The 15164-nt window shown below is 41.8% G+C and overlaps 1 protein-coding gene across 1 annotated transcript in view; it reads left to right on the top strand.

The window, feature by feature from the left end:
• The first annotated feature begins 1015 nt into the window (after positions 1–1015).
• The window catches only part of CSRP2 (cysteine and glycine rich protein 2), a 26586-nt gene continuing 12437 nt past the window's right edge, over positions 1016–15164 (top strand). The window contains exon 1 of the mRNA XM_004384620.2: positions 1016–1081. The gene's annotated coding sequence lies outside the window, so the exon portion shown is untranslated. The remainder of the gene's footprint in view (positions 1082–15164) is intronic.

The raw sequence follows: 15164 nt of genomic DNA on the forward strand, positions 1-15164 counted from the left end.
TGCTTCTGTAACAGGAGGGTTGGTTTTGGTCACTGCCTTTTTGGACTTCCCAACCCACAAACATCAATTCTCAGGTATCATAGCTTCTGGCAGAGTAGTCATCAGTAGGCCCCAAATGTGGACCAGATAGAGACAGTTATTATTTATTTTCCTTTTCATCTCGTAAAGATCCTTCATCTAAGATAGTAGGTCCCTTTGGTTCTCACTAGCATCCCTGGGCTTTTCGGACACAACGAATAGAAACCCAGAGTCCTTTGGCGCCTTTTCTGCCAGGCCTTGGATTTCTTTCCCCGCAGCAGCTCCCCCTCTGGTGGGAACTGCAAAACCTTCGGGATTGAGGCGTTTTCATAACGTCATTTATTTAGTCTGGATGAGAAATTTCTCTGTTTAAGAACAGGAAGGTAGCGGATTCCGAGAAGCTGGAAATTAGACCAGAGAATATTTGTCCACTGGAGAAGTTAATCACGTTGAGTTTACTTACGAGGATAACGCAAGGGGGCGGGGGTGGCGGAAACCCCCGACGTCCGGTGGTATGACCTTTTGGCTGATTTTTTTTTACTGCTGGAGCCTCCTCGACCTTGGATCTGAAGAAGGAATGGTCGCCCGCGGTTGGAAGGGTCCGTCGTAGGGCTACCTGGGTTGCTTCCCGATGGGACAGTCCGCGGACTGACCTCACTAGTGGGTAAGGAAGTCCCCTGTTCCAACTCCTCATTGCTCTGGAAACAGCCAGGTCCCATTTGGGGCGGGGAGCTAGGGGGTCAAGCTGGCGGGAGTCGCCCCGAGACGTGGGAAGATGCCTGCGGGACGGGACACAGCAGGAAGGGGCGGGAGTCCTGCCTTTTGTTTGTTCCTCCTTTGCTGGGCGCGGAGCCGGGGCGGCCCCCCTCCAGAGATGCCCCAACCCGCAGGAGCAGGTCCCGGAATCCGCGGGGCGCGGAGGGGGCGGGGCTTGTGCAGGCCACGCCTAGTCCGACTCTTTAAAAGGCGCCGGCGCGCGTTCCGCCGCGGCTCCGCTACTGGCCTGAGCGTTCACTCCGGCGTCTCTTTTCACCCACCGTGTCGGCTCCAGCATTGGACTCGAGTGAGTAGCGGCATGGGGGTTATTCCGCGGCGCCGCTGACGTTGGGGAAGGGGTGTATTCACAGCCTCCCGCAGTCCTCTGGCCGCCCTGCAAGGCCTCGTGCTCTCTGCTATCCCCATCCCAGCCCTCATTTGCGTCCGCAGGGTCCTTCTCACCCCTGCGCCCCGATCCTCGCACACACCTGCCCGCGGCATCTCCCCGAGGCCGCCCCGGCCCTGCCCTAGGATCCTGGGCCCTCGGGAGCAGATCAGTAATCGTGCGTGACCTTTTAATTTCTCAATACCTGTTCTCAGGAGGAAAGGCAGTCTCGAGAGTTTCGTGTTGCTGCTAATCTGCGTTTTAGGCGACGTGAGAAAGTATCCTTGGGCTCCGTGCTCCAGCCCTGGTTCTCTTTCCGCTGACGGAGGGAGAGGCCGGGGCCCGAGTCTCGGGGTCCCGCGCCCCGGAGTACCATAAGTGCTGAGGGCGACCTTTCCGGGGACTACTTTGATGCCCTGGGGTGGGTTGGGGACTTCTGTAGCCTGCGGATCTGGGACTCCTTACCCCCTGCTGTGCTGTAGCGTTCAGGCATCCCCATTGTTTGGTGATCTCTCCCCACCAAGCACTGAACCTTAAACATTCAAAGAAAAGCAGTGAAACGTCAAGTCGATCGATCGTAGCCGTTTCAGGAACTTTCTACGGTTCATGTACGAACAGGGAAGCCAGAATGCTTGATTGTGAAATTCCGCAACAAGTCCTGAAAATCACATCCTGGGTTCTAGAGATCCACGTAGGCAGCCCCTGGAGGCGTGATCCCCTTCTAAGCCAGGATATTTGGTAAAGTGCTTTTTTAAAATTTTTTTATTTTAATGGCTACCCAAAATGTTTAACTTGTTTTATTTGCTGTCTGTAGACCAAGCACATTTTCACTTTATAAATGCTTCTTGATACAGAAAATCTCTAGTTTTATTTTGAGTAGTATTTTTTTTTTTAACTTGGGCAGTAAAAATGGTCTCTCTAGTTCTTGACTTTTCTAATTAACCTGTTTGAAAGCTCTGCCTATGAAATGCCAAGAACTCGACTAGGACAGCCACAAAGTTGGCTATAATGTGACCCAAAATACTTAGGGACATGATAGGTGGTAGATTTTAAAAGGGAGAAATCTCCCATAGTTTCAAAACTGTATACCAAAATGTATAACCAGTTTCATGAAATCCTCCCTGGTCTTCCACCACCACCTCCTGGTCATGGTTCTCTCACATTGATTGCCGCTGATACTTTATCAATACTTCTCAGGGTTCTTTCTATTCTGCATTCTAGTACCCCCTGCTCTTTCAGAGGGCAGTTACTATAGAGGCAAGATCTACATCCTATGAGTCTTTGAGACTCCGTTCTTCACTGGGTGCCATTAAGGTGGTTGGACCTGAGCCAGAATTGATTGAATGAATGAAGAAAGTTGCACTTGTGGGGAACAAAGATTTAGTTTGACTCAAACAATAAATATTTGCTAGCAGATTTGATCAAAAAGTTTATCATAAATTTTTAATGGAATCCTCAAAATGAATTCAACAAATATTGATTGAGCACCTTCTGTATTCCAAGGACTGTGCTGAAAGTAATACTGATTAGAGCCCTGCCCTGATGAAAATGCAAAATCACTTAGATTTTGGGGAAATTGTATTTTATTCTAAAATAGCAAGAATGGTGGCATAGAGTAGAAGAAACAGCAATAAATAAGGAGCGTTTGAAGCCTCAGTTCAGCCTCAGCCCTGCCACTAAATAGCTGTGGATGGCCTCTTCTCTGTCAAAAATGAGATGAATCAGATGAGCCAGGGAGAGGGAGCTCCCTAAGGGAGAGGAAGCATGGCATGGCGGGAGGGACAAGACCAAAGACAGTTGGACCCAAATTCGTAGCCCAGCTCCAGCACCATTGGTTTAATGACCTTAGGCAAGTTACTTTACTTTCTGGCCTTAGTTACATCATCTTGTAAAATGGGTGTAATGGCACATAACTTGGAGGTTGCTGAAGGCATGCTGATGCTTGTACAGAGCCCAGCCCAGCCAGAGAGAGGTTCTTTGTAATTAAAAAATGTTCTCCAGACTTGTTGAATGGGGTGGAAAATGTTCTGCAGTCTTGTTGAATGGGGTAGAGGGAGCTAGCAGAGAGCTGATTTAGACTTGAATTGTACCTCCAGGGCCTTGTTTGGAGGCCAACTTTCTTCATGTTCACAGGTTTCCTCAGGACATTGGGTCATTTTTGGGCTGGTATTTGCACAGCATCTCTTGGTTCTGTTCTGAGAATTTTTATATGCTGATCTTAGACTCCCTTGGAGCCTTGACTACCTAAGTGGGGATTCCTAACTGTTTTTGTGTTATGGACGCCTTTGGCAATCTGATGAAACCTCTGGATGCTTTCTCAAACTGTTTTTAAGTGCATAAAATAAAGTACATGGTACCAAGTTCACCACTCCCCCGAATTTCAGGGAATCTGTGGAACCCTGGTTAAGAACCCTGGACTTACAGCGGTGTTTCTTAAACTAGATTGTGGAGGCGTGGGGCATAAATTCTGATTTTAAAAATCATAAATTTTGTTTGAAGTCATAGAGGGAAAAATCAGTAGAAGTATATTGTGAATCATCTGCAAAGGATATTAGGCTCCTTGGATTTTTGTTTACCACCTCATTGTGCCAATGCTACTACTGATTGTCTTTGACTAATAAGATATGAGCCCTGGTGACGCATTGGTTAAGCGCTAGGCTGCTAACTGAAAGGTTGGCGGTTTGAACCTATCAGTCACTCCAAGGCAGAAAGATGTGGCAATCTGTTTCCATATAGATTACAGCCTTGGAAACCCTATGGGAGAATTCTGCTCTGTATGTAGGGTTACTGTGAGTCAGAATCGACTGACGGCCACACAGGAAGAGGATAGACGTAGTATGATGCTTTATGACTAAATGACTTCCCAGCTCACTATAGGAAAGAAGGTTTCATGATGGTTTCACAGTACTTCCAACAGAGAAATATGGAGAGAGAATTGAATCCTCATCCAGCCTACGGTGTACAGTAAAGGAAACAACCAACTTAAAAAGAATGTCTGCCATAATCGTAGAGGTCACTACTATGTATGTGTTGCTGGCAGTGGTTTAGTTTCAGTGAAACATCAGTCAAATCAAATCAGTACAGTTGATTTGAATTTTATTAGTATTAACTTTTAAGTTGAATTGGTAAATTTGTTTTAGTTTCACAGGAGCCACTTACTATCTCTATGCCTCAGTTTCCCCTCCATAAAATAGGGACATTGCCTATCTTGGTTTTTATGAGGATTAAATGAATTAATATAAGTAAACTACTTAACATAAGTAAAGCATAATAAGCTTTATATACATGTTTGAAATTATTATTACCTATCACGTGGCAAAAAGGAGCCCTGGTGGCACAGTTGTTAAGCACTTGGCTGCTAACCAAGAGGTTGGCAGTTCGAACGCACCAGCCACTTGGCGGGAGAAAGATGTGGCAGTCTGCTTCCGTAAAGATTACAACCTTGGAAACCCTATGGGGCAGTCCTACTTTGTCCTATAGGGTCGCTATGAGTCCAAACGAACTTGACAGTAATGGGTTTGGTTTGGTTTGTTTTGTCACGTGGCAGGCACTATTCTAAGTGCTTTACATACATTGCTTAGTCTCAGAATGCTCTTATGATACCATTTTTAAAACGAGAAAACTAACATCAAATAACTGACTTAAGATCATTCAGCAAATAAATAGACTTGGCATAAAAATCCTGTCTGACTTCATGTAGAGTCATGCAAACATTAAATTGTTTTAATAATAAAATATCTTGTAGTTTGCATCAATAGGGCCCTTGTTACTGTGGATGTTGGGCTCAGGGTTATCGGGCTTATAGCATAGTTGCATTTTAATTATGTATGTGATTTGGTAGGGAGTATCCAAATCTGTATCAGGGATTCTGCTGTACTCCAAGTGGAAGACGAAAATGGTAACAGGATATAGAATTAGAAGTTGTAATTGTGAGGCTGGGATGAACACAGGAGAGTTTACTAGAATAGCAGCAGGGTTACCCTCTGTAGTGAGGTTAGGCTTCAGTTAGCAGATAGGAGTGGGAGAGAGCCTTTTGGTTGAACATAGCAATTTGGGTTTAAGATTGGTGCATAGAGAGCATTTATTAACTGCTAGTTGCATGGATAAAGCTGGGTCGAGAGGAGGGCATTCGTGTGCTTAATTTGCTAACTCAATGATTGATAATTCTTAGATGATTTAAATGGTTTCCACATCTAGTGTTTTTTTTTGTAGAAAATCTGATATGAGAATGTTTGGGGACACCTTATGGTTCTAGAGTAAAAATATGAGTGGGTTGCACCTGGATTTGCTTCTTTAGAAATTAGTGACCTGAGCAATTCACTTAACAACTGAGCTTTAGGTAGCCATATTCAGGCCCAGTAGTGCTCCTCAAGGAAGAGGAAGCCAGTGTTTGTGGAGCACTGGCTCTTTGCCAGGTACTTTACAAACATTATCTCATTAAATCCTTACAACTACCCTGTAAGATAATTCTCATCCATTCCCAAGTTACAGATGAGAAGTTAAGGCTTAGAGGTTAAGAAACTTGGCAAAGATCACAGAGCTGATAGCTGGCTTTCAGACTTATGCTAGGGATAGGTTACCCAATAAGCAGGGTATGCACAGGCTTAATTGTGCTTACTTACTATAGTGCACAATTTCACCTGGTTTTGACCACATCAGAAGTGTTTTCACCACCACAAAGATGTGGTGAAAACCAGGTGAAATTGTGGACTACTGATTAGTAAATAAACACAGTTAAGCCTGTGCATACCTGGCTTACTGTAAGCTGGTGCATATCATGCTTACCGGTTAAGCCACCCATTTTGTCCGTGTGATTCCAAGTTCCCTGCTCTTTCTGTTATACCAAGAAAGTCTAAGATATGGCATGTGTTCTGCAATTTCCATGGCAGACATTAATTAATCACAATACTCTTTAATGGAACCTGGGTGGAACTTCAGAATCCTTTCAACATAAAAGTTTCAGGAACCCACTGTAAATCTGTAAGTTGAAACCTTTTCACCATCCGATATAAACAAACCGTACAGCCTTCCCATGTCGCTATGTCATTGGTTATATTGTCTTGCCATTATTTGCTTACATATTTCTGTGACCAAAGTAGAACTCCCTCAGAAACAGGTACCCTCCCTGATAACCCTTTTGGCCTCAGCTGCTAACCCAGTGTATTACTTGCATGATAAGGATCAGCACAAATCCAATCCTCAAAATGTGGAGATTGATCCAGTCCTCACATTCCTACTTCACCCTGTTGCCAGCTGCCCCTGTGGCACTCTCTCTGACCCTAGCCGCTAGGTCAGAGCTCACAAATTAAAAGGACACTGTTCTCAGACTGCCAGATAGGCAGATGCCAGCTACAAATTTGGGAAGTCCACACAACACCCCTTCTTTTTTTTCAATTGTGCTTTAAGTGAAAGTTTACAATTCAAGTTAGTTTCTCATACAAAAATTTATACATACATTGTTACATGACCCTAGTTGCTCTCCCTGTCCTGTGACAGCACACTCCTCCTTTCCACCCTGGATTTCCTGTGTCCATTCAACCAGCTCCTGACTCTCTCTACCTTCTCATCTCACCTCCGGATAGGAGCTGCCCATTTAGTCTCATGTATCTACTTGAACAAAGAAGCACACTCTTCATGAGTATCGTATTGTGTCCCATAGTCCCGTCTAATCTTTGTCTGAAGAGTTGGCCTTGGGGATGGTTTTCGTTTTGGGCTAACAGAGTCCAGGGGCCATGTCTTCCAGGATCCCTCCAGTCTCAGTCAAACCATTAAATCTGGTCTTTTTACTAGAATTTGAGTTCTGTACCCCATGTTTCTCCTGCTCCATCAGGAACTCTCTGTTGTGTTCCCTGTCAGGGCGGTCATTGATGGTAGCCAGGCACCATCTAGTTCTTCTGGTCTCAGGCTGATGGAGTCTCTGGTTTATGTGGCCCCTTCTGTCTCTTAGGCTAATATTTTCCTTGTGTCTTTGGTGTTCTTCATTCTCCTTTGCTCCAGGTGGGTTGGGACCAACTGATGCATCTTAGATGGCCACTTGCAAGCTTTTAAGACCCCAGATGCCACTCACCAAAGTAGGATGCAGAACATTTTCTTAATAAACTTTGTTATGCCAGTTGACCTAGATGTCCCCTGAAACCATGGTCCCCAGACCCCCGCCACTCTGTCCCTCGAAGTGTTTGATTGTATTCAGGAAACGTCTTAGCTTTTGGTTTAGTCAAGTTGTGCTGACTTCCCCTGTAGTGTGTGTTGTCCTTCCCTTCACCTAAGATAATTCTTGTCTACTATCTAGTTAGTGAATACCCGTCTCCCTCACTCCCTACCCTCAAACCCATCAAAGAATGTTTTCTTCTGTGTTTAAACCTTTTCTTGAGTTCTTGTAATAGTGGTCTTATACAATATTTGTCCTTTTGTGATTGACTAAATTCACTCAGCATAATGCCCTCCAGATTCCTCCGTGTTATATTTCACGAATTCATCGTTGTTCTTTATTATAGTGTAGTATTCCATTGTGTGAATATACCGTAATTTGTTTATGCATTTGTCCATTGATGGACACCTGGGTTGTTTCCATCTTTTTGCTATTGTGAACAGTGCTACAGTGAATATGGGTGTGTATATACCTATTCATGTGATGGCTCTTCTTTCTCTAGGATATATTCCAAGGAGTGGGATTGCTGGATCATATGGTACTTCTATTTCTAGCTTTTTAAGGAAGTGCCCAATTGATTTCCAAAGTGATTGTACCATTTTACATTCCCACCAACAGTGTGTAAGTGTTCCAGTCTCTCCACAACCTCTCCAACATTTATTATTTTGTGTTTTTTGGATTAATGCTAGCCTTGTTGGGGTGAGATGGTATCTCATTGTAGTTTTGATTTGCATTTCTCTAATGGCTAATGATCGTGAGCATTTCCTCATGTGTTTGTTAGCTGCCTGAATGTCTTCTTTGGTGAAGTGCCTGTTCATATCCTTTACCCATTTTTTTAACTGGGTTATTTGTCTTTTTGTTGTTGAGGTTTTGCAGTATCTTGTAGATTTTAGAGATTAGATGCTGATTGGATTTGTTGCAGCCAAATTTTTTTCCCAGTCTGTAGGTTGTCTTTTTACTCTTTTGGTGAAGTCTTTTGATGAGTGTAATTGTTTGATATTTAGGAACTCCCAGTTATCTAGTTTTTCTTCTGGTGTTTGTGCATTGTTAGTAATATTTTGTATTCTGTTTATGCCATGTGTTAGGGCTCTTAGCATTGTCCCTATTTTTTCTTCCATGATCTTTATCATTTTCGATTTTATATTTAGGTCTTTGATCCATTTTGAGTTAGTTTTTGTGCATGGTGTGAGGTATGGGTCTTGTTTCAGTATTTTGCAGATGGATATCCAGTTATGCCAGCACCATTTGTTAAACAGACTGTCTTTTCCCCAATTAATGGACTTTGGGCCTTTGTGAAAAATCAGCTGCTCATAGATGGATGAATTTCCATCTGGATTCTCAATTCTGTTCCATTGATCTATGTATCTGTTGTTGTATCAGTATCAGGCTGTTTTGAGTACCGTGGCAGTATAATAGGTTCTAAAACCAGCTAGTGTGAGGCCTCCCACTTTGTTGTTCTTCTTGAGTAATGCTTTACTTACTTGGGGCTTCTTCCCTTTCCGTATGAAGTTGGTGATTTGTTTCTCCATCTCATTAAAAAATGCCATTGGAATTTGGATCCGGATTGTATTGTATCTGTAGAACGCTTTGGGTAGAATTGACATTTTCACAATGTTGAGTCTTCCTATCCATGAGCAAGGTATGTTTTCCACTTATGCAGGTCTCTTTTGGTTTCCTGCAGTAGTGTCTTGTAGTTTTTATTGTATAGGTCTTTTACATCTCTGGTTAGATTTATTCCTAAGTATTTTATCTTCTGGGGCTATTGTAAATGGTATTGATTTGGTGATTTTCTCTTCGAAGTTCTCTTTGTTGGACAATACCCTTACTTTCTGACCTGCTGGCTTCTACTGCCCCTTTGGGTTAGATAATTCACTGGAATGACTCATAGGATTCACAGAGAGTGTACCATACTTGACACAGTGGCTGCATACTTGACACAGTGGCTGCAACACAGCATAACAACGATTGTGAGGATGGCGCAGGACCGAGCAGTGTTTCATTCTACTGTACATAGGGTCGCTGTGAGTTGGAACCGACTTGATGGCACCTAACAACAACAACAATACCATACTTACAATGACAGATTCCCAATGTGGAGCTTCCATTTCCATGTCCCAAGGTTACATGCTACCCTCCTGAGAGCAGATGTTCTCATCCACTAGGAATCCCTTGGATCTTTACTGTTCTGGACTTTTATTGGCCAGTCCTGCACAACAGGCTAAATCATGTCTCCTCAGACTAGTTGATATTGGCTTCGTAGGTGAGTCTTTCCTGGGCTGGCCAGCCCCCACTCACCAGCACAAATTCTCAGCTGTGGCCTGAAAGTCCAGACCAAGGCACCCCAGTTACTCCAGTGGTTACTTCTCTGGAGCCAAGGACAAAAGTCACCTTACTTAGTGTAAAACTAGGTCCTTTACCCCACATGGTTTATAAAATGTTGAATTAGTACATTTATATGAGAACTTCATAAACAGTTAAACATGTACAGTGTTTATAAGCTTGCTCTATTCTGGATGAATCACTTGAGATAAAAAAATGAAGTTAGGAGTTAGATGCATGAGAGAGGGAGGGAAGTCAGTTGCCTTGATGGGTAGGGGTTAGAGATATAATAAGTGAATATATGAGATGAGTAAGGGAAGATGAATATTAATAGCAAAGGGTGAACACTGCTAAATATTGATGATAAAGGCTGCCATTTATTGAGTGCCTACTGTATAATGGAACGCTTGAAGATAGATAGTCTAGGCATTAGTGAGCTGAAATGAACTGGTATTGGCCATTTTGAATCAGACAGTGATATGGTCTGCTATGCTGGGAATGACGAATTAAAGTGGAACGCTGTCGCGTTCATTGTCAAAAAGAACATTTCAAAATTTATCCTAAAGTACAATGCTGTCAGTGATAGGATAATATCCATACGCCTACAAGGAAGACCAGTTAATATGACTATTATTCAAATTTACCGACCAACTACGATGAAGAAACTGGAGATTTTTACCATCTTCTGCAGTCTGAAATTGATCAAACATGCAGTCAAGATGCATTGATAATTACTGGTGATTGGAATGTGAAAGTTGGAAACAAAGAAGGATCAGTAGTTGGAAAATAATGGCCTTAGTGATGGAAATGACATAAGAGATCACACAATAGAATTTTGCAAGACCAACAGCTTCTTCATTGCAAATACTTTTTTTAACAACATAAACAGTGACTATACATGTGGACCTTGCCAGATGGAATACACAAGAATCAAATGAACTGTATCTGTGGAAAGAGATGATGGAGAAGCTTAATATCATCAGTGAGAACAAGGCCGGGGCTGACTGCTGAACAGACCATCAGTTGCTCATACGCCAGTTCAAGTTGAAGCTGAAGAAAATTAAAGCAAGTCCACAAGAGCCAAAGTACAACCTTAAGTATGTCCCACCTGAGTTTAGAGACCATTTTAAGAATATATTTGATGCATTGAAGGCTAATGACTGAAGATCAGATGAGTTGTGGGATGACATCAAGGACATGATACACAAAGAAAGCAAAAGGTCATTAAAAAGACAAGAAAGAAAGAAAATATCAAAATATATGTCAGAAGAGACTCTGAAACTTGCTCTTGAATGTAGAGTAGCAAAAGTGAATGGAAGAAATGATGAAGTAAAAGAGGCGAACAGAAGATTTCAAAGGGCAACTCAAGAAGACAAAGTAAAGTATTATAATGAAATGTTCAAAGACTTGGAGTTAGAAAACCAAAAGAGAAGAACATGGCCAGCATTTCTCAAACTGAAAGAACTGAATTAAAAATTCAAGCCTCAAGTTGCAGTTTTGAAGGATTCTGTGGGCAAAATATTGAATGATGTAGGAAGCATCAAAAGAAGATGGAAGAAATACACAGAGTCACTGTACCAAAAAGAATTGGTCGACGTTCCATTTCAGGAGGTAGCATATGATCCAAGGACCAATGGTATTGAAGGAAGAAGTCCAAACTGCAATGAAGGCATTGGCAAAAAACAAGGCTCTGGGAATTGATGGAATGCCAATTGAGATGTTTCTACAAACGGATGCAGCACTGGAGGTGCTTACTTGTCTGTGCCAAGAAACTTGGAAGTCAGCTACCTGGCCAACTGACTGGAAGAGATCCGTATTTGTGCCCTTTCCAAAGAAAGGTGATCCAACAGAATGCAGAAATTATCAAACAATGTCGTTAATATCACAGGGAAGTAAAATTCTGCTGAAGATAATTAAAAAACGGTTGCAGCAGTACATTGACAGGGAACTGCCGGAAATTCAAGCCAGATTCAGAAGAGGACGTGGAATGAGAAATATCATTTCTGATGTCAGATGGATCTTGGCTGAAAGCAGAGAATATCAGAAAGATGTTTACCTATGTTTTATTGACTGTGCAAAGGCATTCGACTATGTGGATCATAACAAATTATGGATAATATTGTGAAGAATGGGAATTCCAGAACACTTAATTGTGCTCACGAGGAACCTGTACATACACCAGGAGGCAGTCATTCGAACAGAACAAGGAGATACTGCATGGTTTAAAATCAGGAAAGGTATGCATCAGGGTTGTATCCTTTCGCCATACTTATTCAGTCTGTATACAGCACACACAATCCGAAAAGCTGTGTTATATAAAGAAGAACACAGCATCAGGATTGGAGGAAGACTAATTAAGGAAGACTGTCAACCTGCAATATACAGATAACAGATCCTTGCTTGCTGAAAGTGAAGAGGACTTGAAGCACTTACTGATGAATATCAGAGACTACAGCCTTCAGTATGGATTACACCTCAACGTAGAAACAAATATCCTCACAACTGGACCAATAAGCAATATCATGATAGAGAAAAGATTGAAGTTGTCAAGGATTTCATTTTACTTGGATCCATAATCAACACTCGTGGAAGCAGCAGTCAAGAAATCAGATGACGCATTGCATTGGAAAGATCTGCTGCAAAAGACCGCTTTAAAGTGTTAAAAAGCAAAGATGTCACTTTGAGGACTAAGGTGCACCTGACCAAGCCATGGTATTTTCGCATATGCATGCGAAAGCTAGACAACGAATAAGGAAGACCTAAGAAGAATTGACACCTTAGAATTATGGTGACGGTAAAGAACATTGAATATACCATTGACTGCCAGAATGAACAAATTTGTCTTGGAAGAATACAGCCAGAATGCTCCCTAAAAGGGTGGATAGCAAGACTTTGTCTTAAGTATTTTGGACATGTTATCAGGAGGGTCTAGTCCCTGGAGAAGAACATCATGCTTGGTAAAATGGAGGGTCACCGAAAAAGAGGAAGACCCTCATTGAGATGCATTGACGCAGTGGCTGCAACAATGGGCTTAAACATAACAATGATTGTGAGGATTGTGCCGGACCGGGCAGTGTTTCGTTCTGTTGTACACAGAGTTGTTGTGAGTCGGAACCAATTTGATAGCACCTTGAACAACAACACTATATAAACATTATCTCAAAAACTTCATAAGGAAGGCCAGATTGAGGATTTGGCTTTGATAAAACGAGCCAAATGGAACACCTAGCTGACCACTAAAACATGAAGAGTCTATCCTTGGATCAGTGGTATTCACTTAGATGAAGAGAGTAGACTAAACAGGTAGTGTGGTAGCAGAAGGAAAAAAAAATTTAGAACAGGCATTGAATAAAGGTTAATTTCCAATTAACTACAGCTCTCAACCCCTGGCCTTGCTTAAAATCATTGTAATCGGGGACAATGCTTTAACAAGTGACTTCCTTGAATGTGATTCAAGATGAGACTGGTTTATAATAAATTCTCTCCTTTGGGAAATTCGATTATAACAAGGACCTAGTGTAATAACAAAGTTTTGTATGTAGTAATAAAATGTCAAAGCTTCTGGAAGCATTTAGAATATGGGTTTATAGACGGATTCTTCATTATCAAAGTGGATAACTTAAACTGTAAGAGGCAACATGTAGACTTGAGACTCATGGATTCAAGTCATTCAGTCTAAAATTAGATGGTAAATGAAGCACAGGTAGTATAAGAATGATCAGTGTGGACGTTTTGTGGTTCTCAGTTGGTTATCTAGAAGATGAGTTAACTTTACCACAAGGTGACTCAGATTTAGACTGTAGTAATTTTCCCTTAGGGTTAGGTCTTATGAATTTGGGGTGGTGTATTAGACTGGGGAGAAGCAACAAAGAGAAATTGCACATAGGTGTGTTCAGATGTAAACTAAGCTTTTGTAACTAATGTAGTGGACTTAGTGCTGGAACTCTTTCAGACATTGAAAACCAAAGCACAAGATGAACAAACAGAATAAGCCTGTATTTAGCCTATTTTGTGAGATGTGTGTAAAGTGGAATTTTATTTCTCCTCTTGCCATTTTGTAAATTAATGCATAGGATTGGGGAAAGGCATGCAGCCCAGATTGCTCAGTGCGAATCCAGTTTGCTGTGACTGATGTCAGCTGTTGTGGAGTAGTGCTGCCAAGGCTTATAGGAAAAATGAAGCCTTGATGTTTTTTTATATGCATGGCAATGCCAGGAGTGACAGAAATGGAACAGCCTCACACTTCCCCCTGCCAAATCCAAGAAACGTCCAAAGAGGTTCAGCCCGAAAGTGGACATTTGAACTTCATTTTTTAGACAGTCACTACCATAAGTGGAACTGTTGTTGTATTTGCCATTCCTTTCAATGTCCCAGAAAAAGAAGGCAAAATTTTTTAATACTTGTGGCTTAAAAAAAACCAAACCAAACCCGTTGCTATCAAGTCAATTCCGATTCATAGTGACCCTATAGGACAGAGTAGAACTGCCCCATAGGGTTTCCAGGGAGGGGCTGGTGGATTTGAACTGCCAATCTTTTGGTTCGCAGCCATAGTGCTTAATTAACTGTGCCACCAGGGTGCATGACTAATCAGCCAAGTTTTTTCTACCCTATTGTCCTGCAGTTATATTCTTTAGGTGCTAGTCCTTGGTTTTCTCCTACTGGGGTACTAATAGCAGGATGGGTAGTATGAGATGCCCTCTCCATCCTCAAACTAATGGATATCCGCCAAGACATTTATTTACCTTGTTTCGTCTTCACAGTATCTCTGAGGTAGGGAGAGCTATTTTCCCCACCTTACAGGTGAGAAAACTAAGCCAAACTTTGTACAACTATTATAATAGTGGAGTTTTCCCAGGTCTCTTTGAACCATCCAGCCTACCTACCTTCCTTCCTTCCATTATGACATATTTCAGACATACGAAATAGAGAATAATATAAGGATCATCACCTAACCCACCGCATCCAGTTTAGAAAATAAAACAGCAAATCCAGCTAAAGCTTTCTCAGGAAGCTCTATTACACTATCTGCCTGTATCGCAGAGAAGTTACTAAAGAAATCCCTTGGAAAGCACTTAAACCGGATGGAATTTTAAAAAGGCTAATGACTTGGAAATTTAACATAGAATTTGAAGATGTCACAAACAAGTAGAACAGTACAGCCTTTGTCTTGATAAGCTTAGCTCTAATTGGGGATTATATAAGCAGGTTGAAAAAGGAAGGATTGTTTAAAACAGTAGAAGTGAAATATTTTGCTATGTGCTAAATACTTTGGTAGGTGGTCTGGGGAATAGAGAGACATGGTCCCTATCCTTGAGGGGAAGAAGCTTATAACGTAGTAAGCTGGGTGTTGTAGAACTTTGAAGGTATTTCCTGAAAAGATGACACATCCACATGTGGGTGGTGTGGCATGTACAGTAAAAATTAGACTAGATTTACAGTGAGTAAATTTAAGGTAATCCTGAATTACATTTTTAAAAAAAGGAAGCTATTTCCTCTTTTTTTTTTTTTTTTTTAATAAAAAAGGCTGCTCGTTAATGG

The sequence above is a fragment of the Trichechus manatus genome, unplaced genomic scaffold (assembly GCF_000243295.1).
Source record: "Trichechus manatus latirostris isolate Lorelei unplaced genomic scaffold, TriManLat1.0 scaffold00125, whole genome shotgun sequence".
NCBI classification, from domain to species: domain Eukaryota; kingdom Metazoa; phylum Chordata; class Mammalia; order Sirenia; family Trichechidae; genus Trichechus; species Trichechus manatus.